The sequence below is a fragment of the Armigeres subalbatus genome, chromosome 3 (assembly GCF_024139115.2).
Source record: "Armigeres subalbatus isolate Guangzhou_Male chromosome 3, GZ_Asu_2, whole genome shotgun sequence".
NCBI lineage: Eukaryota > Metazoa > Arthropoda > Insecta > Diptera > Culicidae > Armigeres > Armigeres subalbatus.
The window spans coordinates 307,401,470-307,426,403 of NC_085141.1; the positions used below are offsets into that span (position 1 = coordinate 307,401,470).

The 24,934-nt window shown below is 39.3% G+C and overlaps 1 pseudogene; it reads left to right on the forward strand.

Annotated features, from left to right (window-relative positions):
• The window catches only part of LOC134225168 (zinc finger protein 189-like), a 61,648-nt pseudogene that overhangs the window by 19,232 nt on the left and 17,482 nt on the right, over positions 1-24,934 (forward strand).

Here is a 24,934-nt window from a genome sequence, read left to right on the forward strand (position 1 = left end):
CTACTTTTGCCAAGAAATCTGTTGCTAGCCAGACGATTATACGAAAGCAACTGGCTCGATTGCGGATGAAAGAAGGTACGGACATGAGAACTCATTTGCTGGAATTCGACGGAATAGTGAGAAAACTGAAGACTGCTGGAGCTACGTTAGTAGAAGCAGATCTGGTATCGCAGTTATTCTTAACGTTACCGGATTCGTTCGACCCTCTCGTAACGGCTCTGGAGAACGTCGCGGAAGAAGACTTGTCTTTGGATCTTGTAAAACAGCGTCTATTGGCTGAGGAAAGCAAGCGTTCGGACCGACATGGTGAAACCGTGGAAGACAAGTTGGCAGCATTTTCCGGCGATTCGAAGAAACGAATAATGAAGTTCAACGGTAAGTGCCATAAGTGTGGCCGACGAGGGCATATGAAGAAGGACTGTCGTCAACGTGAAGCCAATACAGCAAAGAAGAGTGCGGTAAGCTTTATGGCAGATTCCGATGTTGGTGACCGAAAGCCTGGACGAATCGTATTCAAGCTGGACTCTGGGTGCAGCGATCACCTGGTGAGCGACAGGAATTTGTTTGCAGTTCTGCGGAAAATGGACAATGAAGTAGAGATAAAGGTGGCCAAGGAAGGTGAAGCCATGATTGCTCGACAGATTGGTGAAATCAATGTAGTAAGTAATAAGGGTGTAGAATTCAACAGGAAGAATGTCCTATACGTTCCTGAATTACGTGAAAACTTGATATCAATCAAAAAGATGGCTAAAGCAGGAATAGATGTGCTATTTTCTGGAAGCATAGCAGTGCTGAAGAAAGATGGTAATGTTTTGGCTACGGGACATCTACGTGGAAATCTGTATGATCTTGAACTATCGTTGGTGGAAGCAATAGCAAATCATTGTGAAGCAGAAACTGCAAATCTGTGGCATCGTCGACTAGGGCATATTGGTCAGAGCGGATTGGAGATCTTGATTCGTAGAGGAATGTTGAAAGGAGTTCACAAAACGATAAAGAAAGCCGATTTCTGCGATGCATGTGCTCAAGGTAAGCAGTGCCGCGAACCGTTTAAAGGGACACGTGTAAAGGCCAGCCGGCCGCTTGAACGAATTCATTCGGATGTGTGCGGACCAATCGACCCGCCAGCATGGGATGGATCTCGATACATCGTAGTATTCATTGACGACTATTCCCATTTCGCGATGATTTATTTGCTGAAACGGAAATCTGAAGTGTCTGAGAAATTTCAAGAATATGAAGCCCTGGTCACTGCAATGTTTGAGAAGCCTATTTCAAAACTAACGGTCGATCAAGGTAGGGAATATTGCTCAGCAAATCAGATACAATTCTTCAAGAAGAAAGGTATTCAGATGGAAACAACAGTCGCTTACACTCCGCAGCAGAATGGTGTGGCAGAAAGATTTAATCGAACATTGATTGAAAAAGTTCGTTCGGTGCTGATCGAGTCCAAGGTTCCGAAGCGTCTGTGTGGTCAGAAGCTGCTCTTGCTTGCGTTTACCTGCTGAATAGGAGTCCAACAAGTGTGTTACCTAATGGTTCTACTCCTGCAGAGATGTGGTTTGGTTTCAAGCCAAACATGGACAAGCTTAGAGTGTTCGGTTGCAAGGTTTTTACGTGGATTCCAAAACAGCAGCGCAAAAAGTTGGACCCTAAGAGTACGGAGATGATTATGGTTGGATATGCTCCAAATGGCTACCGGCTCTGGGACCCGGTTGCTCGAAAGATCGCAATTGCCCGTGACGTGAAATTTGATGAGTCGTCCTTCCCTTACGCTACCAAGATAAAAGAAGAAGATGTACCATTGATCATTCATTTCCCGTTGGAGCAAGAGGGGGAGAACAACGAACTAATAGCTGATCTTGAAGCTTGTCAACCGTGTGGAGAAATCAGAGTAGATGATGAAATTGATCCCATTGTCACTGAACCGGATAACGCGCTCCCTTCGCACGCAGAACAACACGAGATTCGAAGTGAACCGTTGTTGAGGTCCAGCGAACGGGAGCGCAGGCTTCCCGGTAAGTTGTTCGATTATTTTATCGGCTACAGAGCAACTTCTGGCGAATTAATTTCCGCAGATGTACCCAAATCATTTGACGAACTGGCAGATCGTATTGATCGTGACGAATGGATGAGGGCCATACATGACGAGCTCCGCTCCATGGAGGAAAATAAAGTTTGGCGTATCACAAGTTGTCCAGATAACATCAAACCGTTGAAAACGAAATGGGTGTTCCGACTGAAGGACGATATTTTTTTTTTTTTTTTTTGACTTTATTAAGGAGACTTTCAGCCCGAGGCTGGCTCGTCTCCGTGAAGGACGATATTAACGGCAATCCTGTTAAGTACAAGGCGAGGCTCGTTGCGAAAGGATTCCTGCAAAAAGCTGGTTTAGACTACGAGGAGACCTTCGCTCCGGTGGCAAGGCTTGCCACTATTCGCACGGTTCTCGCAGCTGGCGTGCAGCAACGTTTCTTCTTCCACCAAATGGATGTGAAGACAGCATTTCTTCATGGAGACCTAAAAGAAGAACTGTACATGTCGATTCCTGCTGGTATTATAGCACCTCCGAATGCAGTATGTCGTCTACTCAAGTCACTGTATGGGCTCAAGCAATCGCCAAGATGTTGGAATGAAAAATTCAATAACATATTGCTGAGTTTAGGATTCAATCGGTCAAAGCATGACTACTGCATGTATACGCGTATATTACCTGGGGATGAAATGTATATTATCCTATACGTAGACGATTTGCTTATCGCTGGCAGAAAAATTGAGTCAATAATAAAACTAAAGAAGCAGCTGAGTTTAAATTTCTCGATGACGGACTGTGGAGAAGTTAAGCATTTCCTAGGCATGAAGATTGCATATAACCACCACACAAGCACAATGAATCTTTCACAGGAAATGAATATCGACAGACTAGTGGCTCGATTCAAGATGACAGACTGCAACCCTGCGAAAACACCCATGGAAAAGGGGCTGCAAGTTCCTCGGGATGAACCTACAACCAATGAACCTTACCGTGAGCTTCTGGGCACGATTATGTACATAATGCTTTGTACCAGACCAGACTTATGTTTCTCCGTTGGATTTTTGGGACGATATCAGCAGAAACCAACAACAACACAATGGCAGTGCCTGAAGCGTGTAGTACGTTACCTAAAGGGATCAAAATCAAAACATCTGCAGTATACACGAGACGACTCTGCAGAACCATTAGTCGGATATGCTGACGCTGATTGGGCATCTGACGCGGAGGATAGGAAATCTGTTAGCGGATACGTATTTAAAGTACCGTAATCCGGGGGAACATTGATCAGCGGGGTAACATTGATCAGTTGAACCATTTTCAAAAGATGAATAAAGTATTACTTTCTGTTATTACGATTACTTATTATGAGTTTGGTATTTTAATCTTGACTAAATTTGCTACCGAATAATATAATCTCCACTAGAATTTGCATTTAATTTTTGCCATAGTTTGAAAAATAAAATCAACATCATTTTGTTAACTCACAGTAAGCTGCCAAAAAGCACTCAAAACAAGCATAATAACAAAAAATTGAGATCGTACCTACAATTGGGTGATAAGTAATCTTATTTTCTTTGTTTATCCATATTTTTGTTTCAAAATTTTGATTTTATTGTTGAAAAACCAGATAATTCACCTAGCGGTCATGATGCCTTACTCGAAACAATCAATACGCTTCGCCTCAGTATAAGGATTTCAAAAGTAATTGCCTACCTTAAGGCGTTTACAAACGCTTGCTTTATAGACGTAACAAAGTGAAATGATTGATGATCAAAGTTACCCCAAATTGGAAATTCGAAAAACTAGACAAAACAGATTTTTAAAACAATTTTATAATTATCAAATAATCAAGAACAATAGCCTCAAACGTTCTACACGTAGCAGTACTCGTTTTAAAAATATGAAAAAAAGCAATCATTTAATTTACGGAGGAAATATTTACAAAACATTGAAAAAATTGATCAATGATACCCCGGATTACGGTATTTGGAAATGTCGTATCTTGGTCAAGCAAGAAACAAGTAACCATTGCCACATCGTCAAGTGAAGTGGAGTATGTCTCTATGAGTTCTGCTGTTTCGGAGGGCATTTGGTTGTCAGGAGTGCTAGCAGATCTTCAGCTCATGCAGTCAACAGATCCTATCATTATTTTCGAAGACAATCAAGGGGCCATAGGTATGGCGAAAAATTGCGAAAATAAGAGATCGAAGCATATTGATATTAAACATCACTTCATAAGGGACCATATTGCAAATGGACGAGTTACGGTGAAATACATCAATACGAGAAATCAGCTGGCAGATTTATTCACGAAATCATTGGATTCGGTACACTTCAATGAGCTGTGTAAAGGTATAGGATTGACCGATTGAGAGGGGGTGTTGGCGTAGTAGGCAATCGTTTATATAGGGCACTGCACGGACTGCTTTGTCTCTTTCTCACTGCGAAGAAATTAGAAAACAACAAGGCCAGTAAACGTCAAAATTTATGAGGAACGAAAGAGAAAGAAATGTTTCCGTGCAGTGCCCTATAGCCCCTAATTACCATTGAGCTGCAAAGCATACATAGCAACGCTAGGCGACTTGTTAGAAAAAAAAAATATTGTATTCAGATCCAACTTGTAGCTCATACTGATCGGACGCTTCAATAAAACTTGTTACTGTTAAATACTGCCAAATAATTACAAGAACAATCAATTTCTGAAGCGATTCTCGCAGGAGTTCATAAAGGGATTTCTGTAGTAGGCGCTGAAGATTTTCCCCAAATGAATTTCCGCAAAATTTCCCAGGGGAACTTTAGTAAGAATATCTGGATTCCACAGAAGTTCTCGGAAGAATTTCCGCAGACAATTTTGAAGCAACTTCTGCAGCAGTTCCAAGAGCAGTTGGATTTTTGTCAACATTTGTTGGAAAATTTCCACTAGAATTCCCGGAGGATAAATCACTGGAATTTTTGGGTTGAACCTGCGCACATATCTAGACCAACATTTGAAAAGGGCGTAACAGCCAAAATTTATTCCTTCTGATTCTTTGTCTACATATATAGCTATATGTGTGGACGAAGAATCAGAAGGAATAAATTTTGGTTGTTACGCCCTTTTCAAATGTTGGTCTAGATATGATGAATTTCTGCAGCAGATATTCTTGGAGATATTAACGGAAATTCCATGAAAAATGGTAAAAAATTGCGAATAAATTTTTCACTAAAGTGTTGTTGGAATTTCTGCATGAACTACTAGAGAAACTTGTAACAAGAATTGAATGAGAAATAACGCACTAATTTTTGATGGGGTTTAGGAAAATTTTTATGGTAAATTCTGAAAGAAGTTTCTGCTGAAATTTATGTAAATATTCCTCTAGATTTTCCGAAAAAAAATTGCAACGGAGCTTGAGCAACTATGTTAGATTTTGTATTATTTGTTTCTTGATACGAATTCAAATAATTGTTTTACGCAAGTTTTGCTTGTGATCAATAATTACAACAAAGAAGTTACGGTTATTGGAGATTTTTTATTATTTGCCTAGTTTATCTATAATCAATTATGATCAAATACGGCCTAATCATTCTTTGTATATCAGTGCATCTTGTGCCGAATGGTATAAAGCTCGATCAACAAAAAATCCACTAACAATAACAGAACGAAACATGCTAAAATCATCATCTCATCTAAAAAGCAATGCTTATTGAAATAGTTTTGGCTTCAGTACTTCTAGTGGTGAATAGGGCCCTCTAGAAGGGTATTATGAACCGATTTTCTTAGTCCTATTTTTAATTTGGAATAAACATATGTAAAGTTGCAGTTTAAAATTATATTTGAAATCAGTAATATCATAGAAAAGAACTTTGATAGAAGATGATCAGTAAATTGTGAAAAGAAAATTGATATTTCGCATGTGTTTGCTCAGAATTTAATCGTGGATCGCGCGGATTTGGCGCGGAATGGATTTCATGTCGCGCGGAAATGGCGCGGATTTGATTTTAGTCGGCGCGGATTTAACGCGGAAAATATTTCAGGATCTCCGTAACAACCCTGAATATTGAAAAAATATTTAGTTTTTAAACAGTTTTAGAAAAAGTTTTGACAACTTTCTGTAAAGGATTTCTCGAATCCTCATAATTGTTACATACGTCGTTATGAAAAATTATGCTTGAAAAGATCTTTTCAGCTTCCAGGAATATTTCTGATTCGCCAAAATCAACATATTTCCAGTAAATCTCTAATAGGCTAAAGGGCAATACAATTTGAAGAATAATCGCATTAATGGTTTTTTATATCCCATTCATTCTCTTATTTTCAGCAGCAGCAGCAAGTCGAACGTTTCCGAGGAATCCGCATCAAACAGGAGCTGGAACCCGATGACCAAAATCTTGTCCAAACTCGTCGTGGACACAGGAAGCTTTCCGTTCATGATTTCGGAACCTTATTATCCGTTAGAAAGCACTTTCATGGACAGTACCTCGGAATTGATCAGGAGATGCCCCGCAGAAGAGGATGATCCCAATGAGACGCTCTTCGAAGAAAATTACAAACTCAACGATAAAGGAAGTCATACCTGCGGATTTGCAATCAGGACTTTGCCTACAAAAGTCAATGTCGGACGCACATCATTACCAAGCATGATCCGAGCAAGCCATACAAATGCGAGATGTTATTACGCTGACGACGGAGCTCCGTCTGATTCGACACAAAGCATTGATCACGGAGTGGAGTAATTAAAATTGACGAGAAGTCTGAAGAAACAGATGAAACCGGCGAAACAGTTTACCTTGCAAGATTTGTACCAAAACGTTCAACCTCTCGTGCGCTTCAAAAGCACAAAAGCGTCCACGTGGCGTACAATCGGCCATTCAAGTGCGACATTTGCCAGTACCGGTTTGCGTCCCGTTCTCGCTTACTCAGCATGCTAAAATACATGCGGAGAAGCAGTCCGATGACAGGACAATCCGGACAATGAATGGCCCTGTGAGTACTGCGACGAAAATTGCCTGGTAAACGGGCCTTCAACATGCACGTTCGAAAGTCGCACCCACAGGAGTTAACAAAGAGAATAAAGAACGGAACGAGTACAAGTGTATCATTTGTTCGGAAGCGTTTGCCAGGGAAAGTGTCCTGAACACGCACATGAAAATGCATGAGCTTCTCGCATTCGAAAAGGAGCGCGAACAACGCCAAGAGTTGGAGATGCTCTTGAAGAAGGAAGCACAAACCCAGCAAAGTAGTACGCAGAATGAATCTACGACGGCCACTGCATCCAGTAGTCTGGATCTATCAAAGTGCCATAAAGAAGAAGCGATGTCGATATTGCATTGTTTGCATGATATGCGAACAGGAATTCGAAGAGCGAGAGTTACTGCTGCGGCATCAAAAGAAACTGCACAAGGAGCTGGAGTTGAATATCGTATCCGGGGCGCAAGATGGTAAGTGACTATTCCACCAAACAAACGGATTTGTCATTCCCTCTTATAATACATTCATATTAAGTAAAATGGGTTGTAGGTAATTTGAACTTATATTGCCCAATAACGTTATACATAGTTAAAATGATGAATGATTATTTTTCGGGGAGTGACATTTTCGCGATATAAATTTTAGTTGTCACTTTCTCATACAGCAACCGTTCGCTAACTGGCTAAAACACCAGCCCAGTTAACGAACGCCGCTTTAACTGGGCTGACGAGGTTCGCGATGCATTGTTGTGATCGTGTTTTACATGAAGCTTAAAAATATACCATTCAGTCCCTCGTCACCGAGTCTTTGTTGTTGTTTTTGACGGATACTGCTTTTAACTGGGCTTTGGCCCAGTTAGCGCCCAGTTAAAAACCGTTAAACGCGCGTTAGCGAACTGTTGCTGTATTTGGAAACTTTCGCACTCAACCGCCATGAACGATTCCGCTGATCAGACGCTAGATGACGATTCGCAGATGATCATAGACATCGATCCGGCGCAACTGCTCACATCGGATATGGATCTCAACCAGAAATCTCGTTCCGGTGGACCCGTTCCCAAGTGTGATATCTGCGAAGACATTCCCCTACAATTCCTCGCTACAACACCCCTGAAAAACAGCCACGAGAACTAAACCTTTCGAGGTGTAAGGTGTGCCGAATGCGGTTCGTCTATCGGGCGTTCTTGCAGAAACACGAGTTGACCCATTCCGCGCAGAATATCCGACCGGGGAGCATGGGTCCATGATGTTCAAGTGCAAGATTTGTTCGCCGGTTCCTGGAACTGAAATCTTTAACCTTGCATCTCAAGCCATCGATCGGAAGAGCCGATCGTCCAACCATCCAAAAAGGTGAGCATTTTCCAATGTTCCACAGTACGCAGGTTTTCAGTGAGAAGGGACAGTTGGATGAACATTTGCCATGGTTCACTAAAGCAGTTGCCAATGGGAACGGCCCATATGCGGAACAAACCGGATTTAAGTCGAGTGGCGGAAAGGCAACAGCCGATGAGCGAAAAGGAGCTGTTCTTTGGCAGCTTATCGATTGTCAAGCTGGAACATCCGCCAGAACGGTTCAAATGGAAACCTCGTGAATGAACAGAGCAGATATGTTTGTGTTGGTAAGTCTTGTTTATTAGTATCTTAATAATTGGACGTATTAGTAGATAAGTATTTCCTGATTGAGAAAACAAATTATTTGCAAAATGGATTAGCATGTAATGTACATGCGTTACTTATATGAATATATGTGAACAACTTTATAAATGTACAATATAGAAATAGATGGGACAAAAACATGATCACTTTTTTAACTGTTATATCATATCCCTTTATCATCGTCAAACTTTAGTGATGCTTTTCGAATTACGGTATAATTCAGGGTAATAGACAATGGATTTTTTATTAATGGATTAATCTGATTCTGGTTAAGTGGACTGTCCAATACGTTGAACAAAAGGTTTACATTTACGCTGAAGACTCTCGGGATCTGTTTCTTTTCCAGCGGATCAATCCTTCTTCTTAAGACACCTCCAACGGCTCTGATGTCCCTCAATTCGCTACCAGTGTGAGTAGTTGTAAAATCCGTTTCGACCAGGTCTTCACTTTTGGCATTTCATTATTGAAAATGGCTGCTAGGTGGGCTGGTCAACTGGAACGCTTGCTGGCTTGAGAGTAAAACAACCGAGCTGAAGGATCGTCGAAACCATCTAAATCCTAAACGCAAAATTACGGTCATCGCAAGCCAAATCGTGATGGCCCTTCGGAGAAACATAATCGAGTTGACTCGGTGACTGGACCGTTCTTATATCGGCAAGCTGAATGCCAATAGAAATGGCACCAACTGGAGCAACGACATGGATACCACTGCACGATCCAGAGCCAGGATTCCCCACTCGACTAATTTCTCCAATAAGAACAACGCTCTTCCAGACTAAGTCGTTATGGTAATTAACCAAAATTCTGAAATACAAGCCTCCCCATTTCATTTTTGCATAAACAGGTCGCCAGTAACACAATCTTGGAGAACATCGTCAGCCCACAAGTAGCCGTTAACGAGCATGTGGTCCGTCATTCTGACTCCCAACGACTATCTTTTGGAATGCGGGTGGTTTTGGTGTTGGGTATTGTTTAGAAAACGAACAATTCAGAGTAACTTCGAACCCTTTAGACAATTTAAATTCTATATTTAGTTCAACGAGGTTCTTTGAAATTGCAGGTCAAGGGCCGAGCAACACACATGTTGTAAATCAGTCGATGATACTCATATATGACCTAATTTAGTCATATATATAGTTATCAACCAAATCAACGTGAATTTGCTGCTAGGGGTAAGATGGGTCAGGGCCATTTTTGAGCATCGTATACATTTTATTGTGGAGATTATTACTTTGTAGAAAGAAAATTTGGTTCTACTTTATTGTCACCGATTTGATGATAAAATTTCATTTTTGTAGAGTATGGCAAGTAAAATATTTTTCAGCATTGGGGAGATGCTTATCTAATCTTCCGTCAATGTCATCATATAGTGCATCAACTCCTGTATATATACGATTGTGATGCATCACAAGTGCTGTGATGCACGTATTACCTGGCAATCTAACTTCATTCATTGTCTGCCTTTTCAGAATTCCCAATAAATTCCGTTGAAATAGCAAAAATGATGGTAATTGTTTGTGGACAGTAGAAAAGTGCAGTTGGTACTGCCAAGTTCTCCTGGCTGCTAAAATGATAAACGGAAAATACCTAATTCCATTTAAATCTTTTAGTATCATTAGTGATTAGCACGTTATTATTTTATGTGGGGCAGCATGGAACATATTTTTCAACGCGGGTGTCAGGCGGCTGACTCATGCTCGACAAGATAGTAAAATTTAGCTAGAATATTTTAATTTTTTTGTTTTATTTTATTTTTGCAATCAAATGATTAGGAGCTTATTTTCAGCATCACATAACGCAAGAGATAAAACTCTGCGTTGCAAACAACAGTTTAGGAGGTCCCGATTCGGTGCATTTGCACTGTCGTATGACATGGGTGTCCCGTGTCGTTTATGGCGATGTCGTTCCCGCATCTATGACGCCTTTGATTGAACAAATCATTTTATATAATGGCTGGACATGTTAATAATTCAATCTAGTTCTCAAATCTTTTGGTAGATACTTTATTATTATTATTATTATCTTTATTAATGAGGTTTTCGGCCCTGGGCTGGTTCACCTCGCAATGAATAAAAGGTAGATACTTCTGGAGGCTATCAAGGCGGTGGGAGGGACTTGCTATATGGCAGGGGCGGATGTGCTCAGGGCGACAGTGGTGAAACAGTTTCGGACAGTTAGGATTCAGTTTTCATACTTAAGAGAATATCTAGAATAATATTATATTTTGATGAGTAATAATGCCAACCTCCATTTTTTAATCACGAGTTTTTTTTAGTAGCATAGGTTTCAGTACCCGTAATATACTTAATTCGGTGGGCACGTTTGGAACACATTTTTAACTCAAGTTCGACCAAAGTGTAAAATTTAATTGATTTATTTTAATTCAGTTTAATTATTTTAATCTTTCTGCGTCAAATGGTTAGGTATTTTTAAAAAACGTGATCATACTAATCCCAAACTGCACGTACCTCTATCATATCAATCTACATAGCTTCTTCAAATCACCAGAAAACGGATTTCAATCATTTCCTTTCTACCATAGTATAAATCATCTGAAAAGTTTCTAAGCTATAACAAACTCTATCATAGCGATCCCAAACTGTCTAAACATCTATCATGAACATAAACACAACCGTTGCTATCTCTACAAACAATTCTCTAATAAATAGGTTCCATAGCAGTCGTAGTGCCGGAAGCGGTCCACAAGCCGCTCCACACTATCCTCCTCTATCTTCTATATCTTCTATCTTCTCAACTACCCTGAAACTGAACTGTTTCGGATCCCTTTTGTCTGAAGCAGAGGACGGACCTCAGCCTACCAGTCAGTGGATGGAAAGGTCCGTTGTGATAAAGGGTCTATCACAAGCTTGGATAACCTGGAATAAGTTTTCCACGATCGAGTTCATTGATTTCATGAGTTCTATATATTAATCGTCACGTTGAAAATTTAAGCAACATGTAAACGTATTGCCTAATGTCATACAACGTGATTGGTCACAACCGGGGATACGTTGATATAACAAGAACATAACAAGAAGAATAACAAGTATGGCAAGGTAAAATATTTTTCAGCATTGTTTCATACGAAACACTTTCTATAAAACGTAAACTCGTAATATAATATAATAGTAATATAGTGAAAGTATCATAAGTAATGTAGGCGATATTGTACTTACTGCGTTGAAACAAATAAATTTGATTTACAATGTTGTGAAAACTCATATGTGAATATGTACGTTATGTGGAAGATATTGATTTAGAAATAGGAGCGTGAGTAATTAGAATGACTGGCGGCTATACACATTCTTCATCAGCATAAGCATAGTCAAAACATAATTTCCATTGCTGATTTAATCATTTTCAGGTTACTTTTGAGCATAATGATGTTAATTTGTTAATTAAAATTGATAAATTTTGTCTCTAGAAAACATTACACGGACGGCTTGTTTTCATAAGAAATTGCAGACATTTTCAAATATGAGTCATTTCTTCATTCAAAGCCTAAAATCTTTTTTATTCAATAAAATCATTGACAATAAACCTTTCTATCTGCGATTAAAAATTGTGAATAAGAACAATATTTTACAGGATTTAAAGGTGACTCATCTTCCCCAATGTTTGACCCATCTTACCCGCATTTTTGATTGACAGAAAAATAGATTTCTACTTTAATGACTCAAAAGAAATAAAAGTTCAATTTTTATTATTTCATACCCTGGCTTACAGATTAGAGCTATTTTATAGATCTTGTCTTGCCCCATCATACCCTACAATTCTCTGAAATCAAATTTCCGAATTCCTCAAAAATGAAAATCCTCGTCAATAACATTTTCTCGGAAATAATATTTTCAAAAATGACTCAAGGCTCAAGACGCCATCACAAGCTTCAAAAATCAATGACTGTTTTTCTTTGTTAGTATTAATTCATCACCAACGAACTTTTCATGAGCAAGCTTTGTTTACTAACCGGTTGGGTATTGAAAATTATCAGCTGATGAATATTGTTGCCAGTTTACCAATTCTTCTTCTTATTCTTCTTATTCTTCTTCTCTTCTTCTTCTTCTTCTTCTTATTGGCATTTCATCCCCATTCTGGGACAGAGCCGCCTCAGCTTAGTGTTCATTTAGCACTTCACAGTTATTAACCGTGAGGTTTCTAAGCCAGGTTACCAGTTTTGCATTTGTATATCATGAGGCTAGCACGATGATACTTTTATGCCCAGGGAAGTGAGACAATTTCAATCCGAAAATTGGGTGACGGCACCGGGAATCGAACCCAGCTACCCTCAGCATGGTCGTCCTTTGCTCCGCGCGTCTTACCCGGCTAAGGAGGCCCAAGGTTCACCAAGGTTACTGAGCGTCTGTTCTCCATGTCAGGATCGCTCACAACATATGTTCTCCATGTTAGGGGCGGCTGATCATCGTCCGAGTGCCAGCGAGGACTCTTCTATGCCAATGGTCCACCGGAATAAGGAAGAATAGTCCTCCGGAAATTTAGGGGTTTGGTGTTAGGCCCTGCAAGCCTGCCTTAAAAACATATCCAACAAACAATCAACAGAGAGTACGGACCGGAACCATCGGCGAAGACCAATGCGACGAAGGGACTAGCGATTAGAAACTCGGTTCGTGGCTTCAAATCTCCTTCATCGGAAGCACGCATCTCGTGGATGTGCTCAAGGCCGTGGATTCGGCATCGTAGCGCTGCAGGAGGTTTGTTGGAAGAGATCATGGTGCGAACGTTTAGAGGTAATCATACTATCTACCAGAGATGCAGCAACACACGAGCTGGGAACAGCTTTCATAGTGATAAGCGATATGCAAAGACGCGTGATCGGATGGTGGCCGATCAATGAGAGAATGTGCAGGTTGAGGATCAAAGGCCGGTTCTTCAACTTCAGCATAATCAACGTCCATAGCCCACAGCACTGATGATAATACGGACGCATTCTACGGGTAGCTGGAACGTGAGTAGACGATGTGTTTATTGTCCAAAGATGGTCTAAGCCTAAAATGTGATCATATCGAAATAAGGAGAGTGAATCCAAAACAAAATATGATCAGAACACTAAGAATAAAAGAAATATCGAGATAGGGAGGTTATCGAGATGTGTGCTCAAATGTTTGTATATAAGAGCCGAGGAAACCATCGACATAGGGAGAGATATCGAGAATTAGAACACCGAGATGTGGAGAGTCGACTGTATTACATTATTGCCTCTGGCAGTTGGGATTTTTCCTCTGGTTGAATTGAACCATGTAGGAATTACAATGTTTTCAACTTAAACTAAACTTAACCTAATTTATACTAAGGTTATTTTTGTCTAAAATTGGAAATTTTGTTGTTGGACATTTATTGCAATGTCTCAATTTTGGAAATTCTATGAAGTTCATTGGTACTATACCACGGAAGCAACTTCAGAATTTTTTTAAAAAAAATTATTTTGAATTTTCTGAAGTGCCTTTTGTCTGGTATTGCAGCAACTAGTCCATATTGGCACAGCATACAACATGGCAGGTCTAAAATTTGTTTGTAAATCAAAAGTTTGTTCTTAAGACAAAGTTTCGATTTTCTGTATAACTTAATATATTTGTTACATTTGGCTTGAAGGCCTTCAATGTGATTTTTAAAGTTGATTTATGGTCTAGCAGAGGTCCTATAAACTTTCCTAGACCTAATTATTTTTAATTCTTTGTTTAGGTGTTTTTTTTCTAGATTAAGTTCAACACCGAGGAGACCAATTAATTGGAACCACATTTATAGTGACAATATGTCTGCTAGAAGGTTTCTAAGACGCTCTCGGCTTATGTGGAAAAATATTAACCTGAGTTTTCAAAGCAATTATGTCCTACTGATCTTCGAACTTTAATACCTTCATGCCAAACACTGTCAACTTTCTCTATATCAAGAAGCTCAGTCGAATATCCTTCAGATTTGTTGGCGAATTAAATTCGTAACTATTAATCACTGATGGGTGGTATAATGTCCAGGCGAAAACCAAATTGCTCATCAGCAAAGATAGAATTGTCATTAATGAACATCATTCTATTTAAAATAATCTTTTCAAACAGTTTGCTTATTGAAGAAAGCAAACTGATTGGGCATAACTAGAAGCCTCAGCTAGATTTTTGTCCGTCTTCAAAATTGGAACAACTTTGGCGTTTTTCCATTTATCTGGGAAGTATGCCAATTAGAAACATTTTTAAATATATTAACCAAAACGGATAAAGAGCTCTCAGGAAGTTTTTGATAAGTACCTATGTAGAAAATACCATCATCACGGGGCTTTCATATTTTAAATTTTTCGTAATAGATCTCACTTCATCCAAATTAGTTTCCAAGAAGTCAAAACATTCTCTTGATTGAGAATGTTTTCGAAGCTCCGTGTAACCTGATCCTCAATTGGACTAGTGAGACCTAGACTAAAATTATGGGCACTCTCGAACTGCTGAGCAAGTTTAGCCTTTTCATTTGTTAATAAAATTTATTCCCTCTTTAAGCGCTGGAATTGGCTTTTGAGGTTTTTAAGAATTTTGTTAATTTCAAAAGGTTTGAGCTGGATCCAATTTCGAGACATTATTCTTAAAGTTGGTATTTCGCAATATGGCGAAACATTTTTTTCATTTTCTCGCCAAATAACTTTCAACGCGGGATCGAGTTCTTTGTTTGACTTCGCCTCACATTTTGAGGATCAGTAGCTGAAGATCGTCGTCAATAATAATGGAGTTGAATTTAATTTCATTTAGAATTGCAATGCCTCTGGGTTGACAATTAAATTTGTCAAAGATACGAGAGCATTATCAATATCACTTTTGGTATCGAAAGGAATATCAACATCAAAATTCCTATCGATATACGTTTTATATAAATCCCAATCAGCTCTAAGATAATTTAAAGTAGAACTGATTGGATTATAAATTTTCTTGTGAGATTTCAAACGTCACAGGAAGGTGATCAGAATCAAAGTCAGCTGAGTTACCAATTGGCCACTGCCTCGCTTGAATCCGTTCTAAATCAATTGAGAAGGATTTCGACTGGAAGAAAAACAAGTTGCTTCTATGGATTTGAATAGTATATCCCAGAACAATCTTCAAATAAAATTTTACCATTGGAATTGCTTTGAGCATTATTCTATGAACGGTGTTTGGCATTGAATTCATCAATTATGAAAATTTGATTTTGCGAGTTTCAAGAAACTCCATGGTTTCAAAAACTTTGGTTCCAAACGAAGAATAATTTATGTTTCATACGTCTATTATGACAATGGCGCCACCACAGAGCGCTGTCAAGACGATCATTTCGTAAATAAAATAATTTGAATTTCTTTTGATGAAAAGACTAGGTTTTAAATATGTTTAAGTTATAATGGCACTGTGTACATTATGAACTGATGGAAGTTGAATAATTCATCTTCCTTACCCTTTAAAGAGCGGGCATTCCAATTCAAAATTTTCAAAAAATAAAAATTATTATCTCCGTCTATCGTAACACTGCTTCCCAAGCGGACCCTGTCGCGCTCGGTTCCACCACAAGCATATACTTTTCTTTGACGTATTCGTATTCACCACCAGTCCAACTTGTTGCTTCACGTTTCGGCGGATGTACAGTTCTCTACCTTTGCAAATGTTCGCCGACAATGTCCATGTCATCCGCGAAACAAATAAATTGTGATCTATTGAAAATCTACCCCGTTACACCCGCTCTCCGCATGACACCTTCTAGCGCAATGTTGAACAACAGGCACGAAAGTCCATCACCTTGTCTTAGTCCCGATTCGAACGAACTGGAGTTTTCGCCGAAATCTTCACACAGTTTTGCACTATCCATCGTTGCTTTGATCAGTCTGGTAAGCATCCCAGGAAGCTGTTCTCTCCATAATTTTCTAGCTCTACGCGGTCTATGTCGTATGCCGCCTTGAAATCAACGAACAGATGGTGCGTTGGGACCTGTATTCACGGCATTTTTGAAGGATTTGCCGTACGTAAAGATCTGGTCCGTTGTCGAGCGCCGTCAACGAAGTCGGCTTAATAACTTCCCACGAACTCATTCATCAATGGTGACAGACGACGGAAAATGATCTGGGAAATCACTTTAGAGGATAAGATTCCTCTGCGAATCAAGTTTCAAAGTTCTCGCGTTTTCTGAGGCATACCATGTAACGGACACCGCACTGCTTTATTTTTTCACGCATGCGCGACGCAGCAAAATAAATCAACAAAATGACAGTTGTGCGTTTCTCCGTATCGAGTGGTGTGCTCACGAAACGCGAACTCTGAAACTTGATTCCAGAGTGACACAGATGTAGATCGCTCGAAAGTTCTCACACTCCAGTTTGTCGCCTTTCTTGTAAATCTTGTAAAGTTTTGTCGTCCTATGTTAAGAATTCATGCCGCTTCTCATTAAATACTGAAGAAGACGTTTGCGATCGTCAAAGGATCCGCAAAACCCTTCCTGGCAATCTGAAATGAAACCTTGATCCCCTGAAGGTTACTCAAAATCTCTTCCTAAAGCCAGAAACTCGCAACAGATAATTGGCGGAATCCTTTTGTTTCGCATGGATCGAATCACTTGGGCTAAGAGTCATTCATTGCTCCAATTCGTCTTCAATCGAACTGATTGCTCAGTTCGATAGGGAAGAATTATTTTGAATTTAGGTTAGAAGGAATATCTGAAGTCTCAGCTTCCTTCTATTTTTCCGCGCTTTGGCAGGACGGTCTTGAAACCTTGTTTCTTAGAAGCAAGTGGAGAATTCAGAGATTCCCCTTCCTCTTGTTTTGTAATACTCATTGCTGAGCGTGAAGACATGACCCTTCTAAGAGTTTTTCCCAGAACGGTGTCCCTGCAGGATTATCACCGCTTGTCGAATTTTACTTCCGCAAACGGTCCAACGTAAAACGAAGGCACGGGTCCTTGAAAGATCGTAACGGGATCATTGGGTACGAATAGCGCTGAGAGCACTGTTGAAGTGTATTGAAAACTTCCTTCCGCAAAGAGAAAAGAACCGCACAGCACGAAAGCACGATGCGGTCTGCGTCTGACCTTCAGATCAGTGTAGATGGCATCTATTTGACACTCTGTTCGATGTTGCGTAGACAAAATGATACAAATTGACACAGATTTGTTGAGATGCTTCTTCCGTGGAAAAATCCATGCTGGCTGGTAGAAATGTAATGCTTTGTCTTGAAACATGTGTTCCGATGCAATGACTTCGAATAGAGAACAGGCACAAAGCGACGTAATTCCATAGCTCCTTACATCGTTTTGCTGTTCTTTTATAAACCGGAAACATGAACGAGGATTTGCAGCATGTGGGAAAGTGGTGTTCTCATAGAAAAATTGAAGAGATAGGCTAGTGCAATAGTTATTGGCAGAATTTTTTCAGAATGCACGCAGCAATTCCGTCGGACCAGGCTGAAACGAGATGTTGTAGGTACTGCAACAGATGAACAACAGGAACTGAATCTGGTGACGTAGTGAAGCATAAGGCTAGGCTTGTTGCGTAGGGTTATATACAGCGCTATGGTGAGGACTTTCTGATCGTTTTTGCACCGGTGACTAGACAGGAGGGTTCTATACTATTCCCCAGAAAACCATTCCCCAGAATGTACCGTTCCCCAGAAAACAGAATACATATATAAATAAACATGATTTCTTTTCTTGTTTTCTTACAACATCATCGCAAGACCATAATTAAAATCATTTGTCTTGATGAGTTGTATGTGCAATGGCTATTTATGGTAATTATTAGAAACTATAGTTTCAAATACAATGTGCCTTTGGCATAATGACCATAAGGTGCCCGCCAGAGTAAGGTTCCTTTCAGAGTAGACGCGCCTACGCGACGTCGTGCGAAGATTGCACGCAAAGGAATAACAATCAATAATAAGGAGCTGTCAAATCCGCGGACGCTTCGTTTCGCATTACATTACGCGTCTACTCTGGCCACACCCTAATCGCGATGTCCGATGCGACGCGACGCGACTCACGCAAAGGAATAACAATTATTGTCAATGAACTGTCAAACTGCACTGTCGCGTCACGTCGCATACAGGGGACTGAAGAAAAGGCTAATCGCCTACCCACCATTCATTCAATATGGCGCAAAATGTTTTTGTTTTAATTTCGTTTAATTCATGATAACAAAACTTCGGGAGTATCAACGAGCTATTTTTCGACATAAAGAAGCCATACAAACACAAAAGTCTCGATATACCTCAACTAATTGCAAGTTTTCGCCAGGAGAAGTTAATTGCCGATAATTAGCACTAACTGCGTATGAACCAATCACCCAGAATGAGCGCTGAATTCGGGTATACTGCCCAGAAACTGGGTACCAAAACAGAAGTACCAAAAACGATGTTGGGTAGATGCCATTGTACCGCGGATGACAGGCGTTTCACCCTCCTGGTCGCATAGCATATGGTCATGTCTATTTTGACTCACCCCAAAACAGAAAAAAATCTTCTTATTTTGAACATGCCTTGATTGAGGAATCAAATAGAGACCCACGCATTTGCCCGGAATAAGGCAATTAAGTCAATGATTCCTTCTTTAAAACGCGCATTTGCTCGGAAAATGGCAAATGAGTGATACATTCTTTGACTCATACATTTGCCTGAAATACCCTTCTTTCAAATCACGCGTTTGCACGATTTGCTACAAGTGGATAATGCCTTCTTTTGAAATATGAATTTACCCGCACTAATAAAAATCTACAGTTTCATTGAACAAAAATAAAAAATAAACAAATACTGCCGTTACACGCATAACTGTCCCATGTACATATAGGAATGCCCGTTTACTATAAGTATTTGCCGGAAAATGGTGAATCATAATTGAACGCTTCTAGAAAAGCCCACATTTAAATATAATATGGTCATTTTTCCAATGACTGATTTAGCTCACAATAATAATCTTTCACCGAAATATTACTTTGTAGAATGAATCCTACAACATGGAACATCGAAACAGGAAGTATTGCGGCGCGCTTTGTACACTTTATCAAGTGAACCAAGACCATGAAAGTACACGGTCGAACATTTTAAGCGTGAAAATGTTTGAAAACTGTCATAGCATTTTCTGGTCAACTAAGCTCTTGTATGCAAAGAGATTGGAAGGCCAAAATCACGAAGCAGCTCATACCAGCAAGACTAAGCTGCACCACACAGACCATGGACCATATGCTAATATTCATTAGTCCAAGTTCGAAGACTAAAGCATCTCTTTGTTAACATAATCTATTATATCAGATTGAACTGTACTTCTTTGTAGTTTTTCCGAGCCATTATTTTTATTCCGATTTTTAGTTATCATTTTTCATCTTTGAGGAATCTTTTAAAGGTATGAAAAAATTCTGGGATACGTGCATTCTGGGAATGGTTTTCGGAGAATGTTTTATTCTGGGAAATGGTTTTCTGGGAACGTTTTCTGGGGAATGGTCTCTGGAATGGTTTTCTGGGGAATGTTATAGAATCGACAGGAGACCTTTCGAGACATTTCTGGCCATTGCGGGTAAGCGAGGATGACAAGTGATTGCACTTGACGTTAAACGCTAGCCTATCATGGCGATTGAGGAGGAGCCTCCATTTCGGCGTAAGGAAGAGCAGTTAGTGTGTAGGCTCAAGAAAGCATATACGAGCTTAAACAATCGGCGCTGCTGGAATCGGGCGCTCACAATGTTTATCTAAATTCTAAACTCGGATTTAACAATGCTTTTCTGACCCTTGCCTTTACGTTAGAAAAGACAATCGTGGTGAATCATTTTATTGATATATGTTGATGACATATTGGTTGGCAGATAAGAAAGACGATTTAATCGCTGCCGTGTTTGAGTCGCTGCGAGAGGAGTTTGATATAACGAACCTTGGCAATGTAAAGCAGATTTTGACATTTGAAATCCATTGCGAAAACGGATTCTATAACGTACGACTGACAAGATATATCAAGGCACTAGTGAAGAAATTTGGGCTTGAGGACTGCAAGCCGACAAGTACCCCAATGGACCCTGGGTATTTCGGAGTGAATGATTCAAGTCAACCATTTTCGGATAGCTCCTTGTACAGAAGCCTCGTTGGAGCACTTTTGTACGTTGCTGTATGCCCGACCAGACATTGCGGCAAGCGTCTCGATACTCGGTCGAAAAGTCAGTGCACCGAACGAGATGGATTGTAAAACGTGAAACGTAATGTAGGTACTTGAAGAATGATGATTCGAGCCAGGAAAAGAATGGGCCTTAGTTGGCTATACCGATGCCGATTGGGGTGGATACCATGCCAGCAGAAAATCTACACAGGTTTCATATTCTTCTTATTTATATACAATTACCAAAATAAGAACTTAAAAGAACGCGGTGCGTATGGTACGGTATGTCCACGCATTCTTCAACCCCTGTAGATTCGTGATGTGTATCATGTTGAAGTAGTCACTTGAACACGATACACCTCGAAGAATCATCTCTGCAACAAACACGAGTGGGCCTGGCCCTTTGAAGTTTATTCATACCACTGGTATGCTGTGAGCCTCAATATTGACAAGAAAATTATTGGGCGTTATCTAACTCAATAGTTTCCAGGATGCTTTCTTTGTACTGGATGCGTTTGTGTTCGATTAGATTAGATTAGATTAGAACAGGTTTCATATTCTTCTTTGGAAGTGGGTCTATCGCTTGGGCTAGTCGGCGTCAATCTTGCGTCAGTTTGTCGTCGATGGAGGCGGAATACATCGCCTTAAGCGAATCGTGTGGAGAACTTCTTTGGCTTCGGCGTTTGATGACAGACTTGGGAGAAGATGTTTCGAAGGCAACAACGGTATTCGAGGAACAACCAAAGCTGCCTGTCCTTTGTCAAGGCGGAACGAACAAAAGCAAACGGTCTAAACACATAGACACGAGACAGCATTTTGTTTTGACTGTTACGCTGTCAAATATATTGAACTTTTTCTTTTTACACTTTATTCATTCCAATCTTGTAACCGTTGAGAGCACGCATCAAATTACTTTTGTAGTTCTAGCTCAAGAGTTTGTTCCTTTTTCGCGTGTCTTCCGGTTCGCTTCGCTTCTGTCGTTTCTGCCCTAACAATGACGTTGGAGCGGGTCTATTTACTAAAAATGAACACTTGAATGAACTCGATGAATGAAAAGTATTCATTCTTATAAACAGCGCACCGCTCAAACGTCAATGATGAACTCGGTGCATTGGACCAAGATGAATAAACAGCTGGTGTTTCAATGTGCTCAATTTATGGACGAGAAGAAGGCGGGGATGAAAAATTTTTCGGTGCAATACACAAACCGGCTGGCTCTCCAAGATGAATACACTAATTGTTCCAATGGTCCAATGCATCAGTTCATCATTGACGTTTGAGCGGTGCGCTGTTTACTAAGAATTAATACTTTTCATTCATCGAGTTCATGCAAGTGTTCATTTTAGTAAACAGCGCCCGTCTCAAACGTCATTGTTTCATTCGGTGCATTGGACCATCTAAATCACAATTCAGCCATCTTGGATTTAGTATGGGAGAGCCAGCCGGTTTGTTTATGTTTTACGAAATGAATTACTTCTCTCCATAAATTGAGCAGATTGAAACACCTAGCTGTGTACATCTTGGCTCTCCATACTAAAATCCAAGATGGCTAAATGCCTGTGCGGCGGTTCATCGAATTCACTCACCGATGGATTTTGACATTTGGCGGGTCGTCTTCTCGAACAAAGTTCATTTTGCGTTCATTATGCGACCCGCTCAAACGTCATAATTTCTTGGGGAGTTCATTTTGCGTAGTCTATCGTGAATTTGGCAGATTGAAACACTTAGTGTGATTCCCGAATAAAAAGTCCATAATAGAATTACAATAGAAATTATTAAACAATACGATGAATTTAATTGTAATTACAATAAAATCTATTGTTGCTCACAATAGTACTAATTAGGAATATTGTTTTCCTAAAATCCTAGTAAAATGGTAGTTTTACAATAGAAAATAGGGTTATTAGTTACCGTAACAATAAAAAAATAGTTTTTTCTCGAATATTTTTTGGGAATGTAGAATGCGGTTTGATGAATTCTGCGGCTTGTAAATTGAATTGGAAACTAGATTGTAAGAAATAAGTTCCATCTTTGAAGCTGAGTTGAGGATACACTAAAGAGGCTGCACTCATAACAAAGAGACAGTGTCAAAATTGGAACAGCGCCTTTCCTGTCAAATCAGTTGTTCCAATCGAGCACAAGGTTCTTAAAAGGAATATTGGAGGAGGTAGGTAGGAGTACACTTTAGGATACACTGCTATCAAAAAGTCGAATACCGAAGGCCGGACCACGAAAGGCCGAATAATTACAAAGTTTCTATCTTCCAACCAAGAGAACTTGGAATACTCAAAATTGACTGAATCTTAATCAGTTGAGATATTTTGAGTTCAATGTCGAAGTTCAATCTTTCAAGTAGTGTTTCTGTGAATCGATGAGGGCGCTTCAAATGTTGGCTGAAAAAGAGAGGGAGCTGTGTGTCTTTTTATTAGCCGTCTTCGGGTTTTGGTTTTCAGGGAAAAGTCATCAATAGTTAATTTTCACTCAAGATGTTTTTACATTATTTTTCATATATTTTTATTTGCAGTTTTTTATGTTTATTTCGCTTCCATTATTAAATATTTTATTTTAAATTTTTACAAGAACTTATCGTTATGAAACACCAACTTCCGCATGCCATATAAAACAAACACTGCCCACAAAAAAATGAGACGATTTTTTGCTTGCAAAAACTGTTTTCAATATAGTTGAAATTTGAAAAAAAAAATAGAAATCAATTGCACAAAAGGATCATTGATTGATTCCGCATCACGACAAACATAGCCCACAACAGTGTGAACATCAGCACATCTATAGGGATCAACCTAAGAAAATAGTGTGAAAACATCGTTCGTTGCCCTGCAACTAGCAAGTTTTCGTCTCTCATCGCGTCGTGTCACGTTCATATTAGTGTCTAAATACTAACCAGAAGTTTGAACATTAAAAATAAAATAAAAAAACGAATTCAGAACAATTACCAATGCCATTAACGAAAGGCAGAAGCAGCAGGCGGAAATTGACATGCTTCGATTATATTTTTTTTTAGTCGCATTGTTCAAATGTGTTTGCTCACACTCACTTCTATACCTTAGATAGGCTGAGGTTCATTTGCATGACCATTGTTTAGTTTATCTTTACTTTGCTATAGTGAAAAACAGTATTTTTATTTTAATGCTTATTTTTGTTCAGCGCTGTTTTGACAGATTACTCAGTATTTGCGGTATTTTAGTAGTAATAGTAGAAGTTGTAGTAAAACTGCTTTGCTTTTGGTGTGTCTGTGTACAAGCATGTGTATTTTGATTTCGCAGTGTAATTTAGATGAAAATGGTATTTTATACGTCTATGGTACAATTATGACTATAGTCGAAAAATAAATTGCGCAAAATTTAGCTTGGTCAAATTCATCAAGCTTGAAGAATGGGCTTTAAATTTAGAGTAGGATAGTTTTTGTGTCAATTCAGTTTGATTGGTATAGAGCTAAGGTACCACTACAACACACTGCATTTTTCTTCGTTTCAATGTTTGAATTCCATGCAGAGCTTTATTTATGTTTTTACCGAACCATACACATTTTGATTTTTCTGTTTTTTCTTCTATAAACTACATTTTATAAATATTCAAATGAGTACATCTATTTCGAAAAAAAAACCCGACGTTAACGATGGGGTCTAAACCGTGTTCAATAAAAACAATTCATCCATCCTATATAAAAAATCAAATGTTTTACAATTCGTGAAAGGCGAAAAGGTTGACTGATTGTGTACAAAATTACCTCGGAGCCCATTCAATTAAGGCAATAGTCCATTGTGGAATCTCACTATATATATAGGTGTCATTCTGCTTCCTAAGCGTGTTTCTAGAGTTCTGTTTTGTTTTTTTGTAATGCTGTAGATAAAAAAATCTAGGAACGATTATTTAAGACAAATTTCAAACGACTTATCTGCTTTTGTAAACAAGATTCAAACAACGATTTGACGAATCTGATAGCTTCCGCAAACCAACACCACCAATAGGTAGTTGAAGGTTTCCGCTACCTGTTGATGGTTTGGTTTGCGTAGAGCTATCAGTTCGTCAAATCGTCGTTAGCTTTGTTTACAAAGCAGATAAGTCGTTTTGAAAATTATTTGTTTTATCGGTTGCCTTTTGAAACGAAACTTCGAGACTTCAGGGAGAATTAATTTGGAAAATAATCGAAGGTAATGATTTGAACCTTTTATGGTCAGCCACTGCTAAATTATTTTC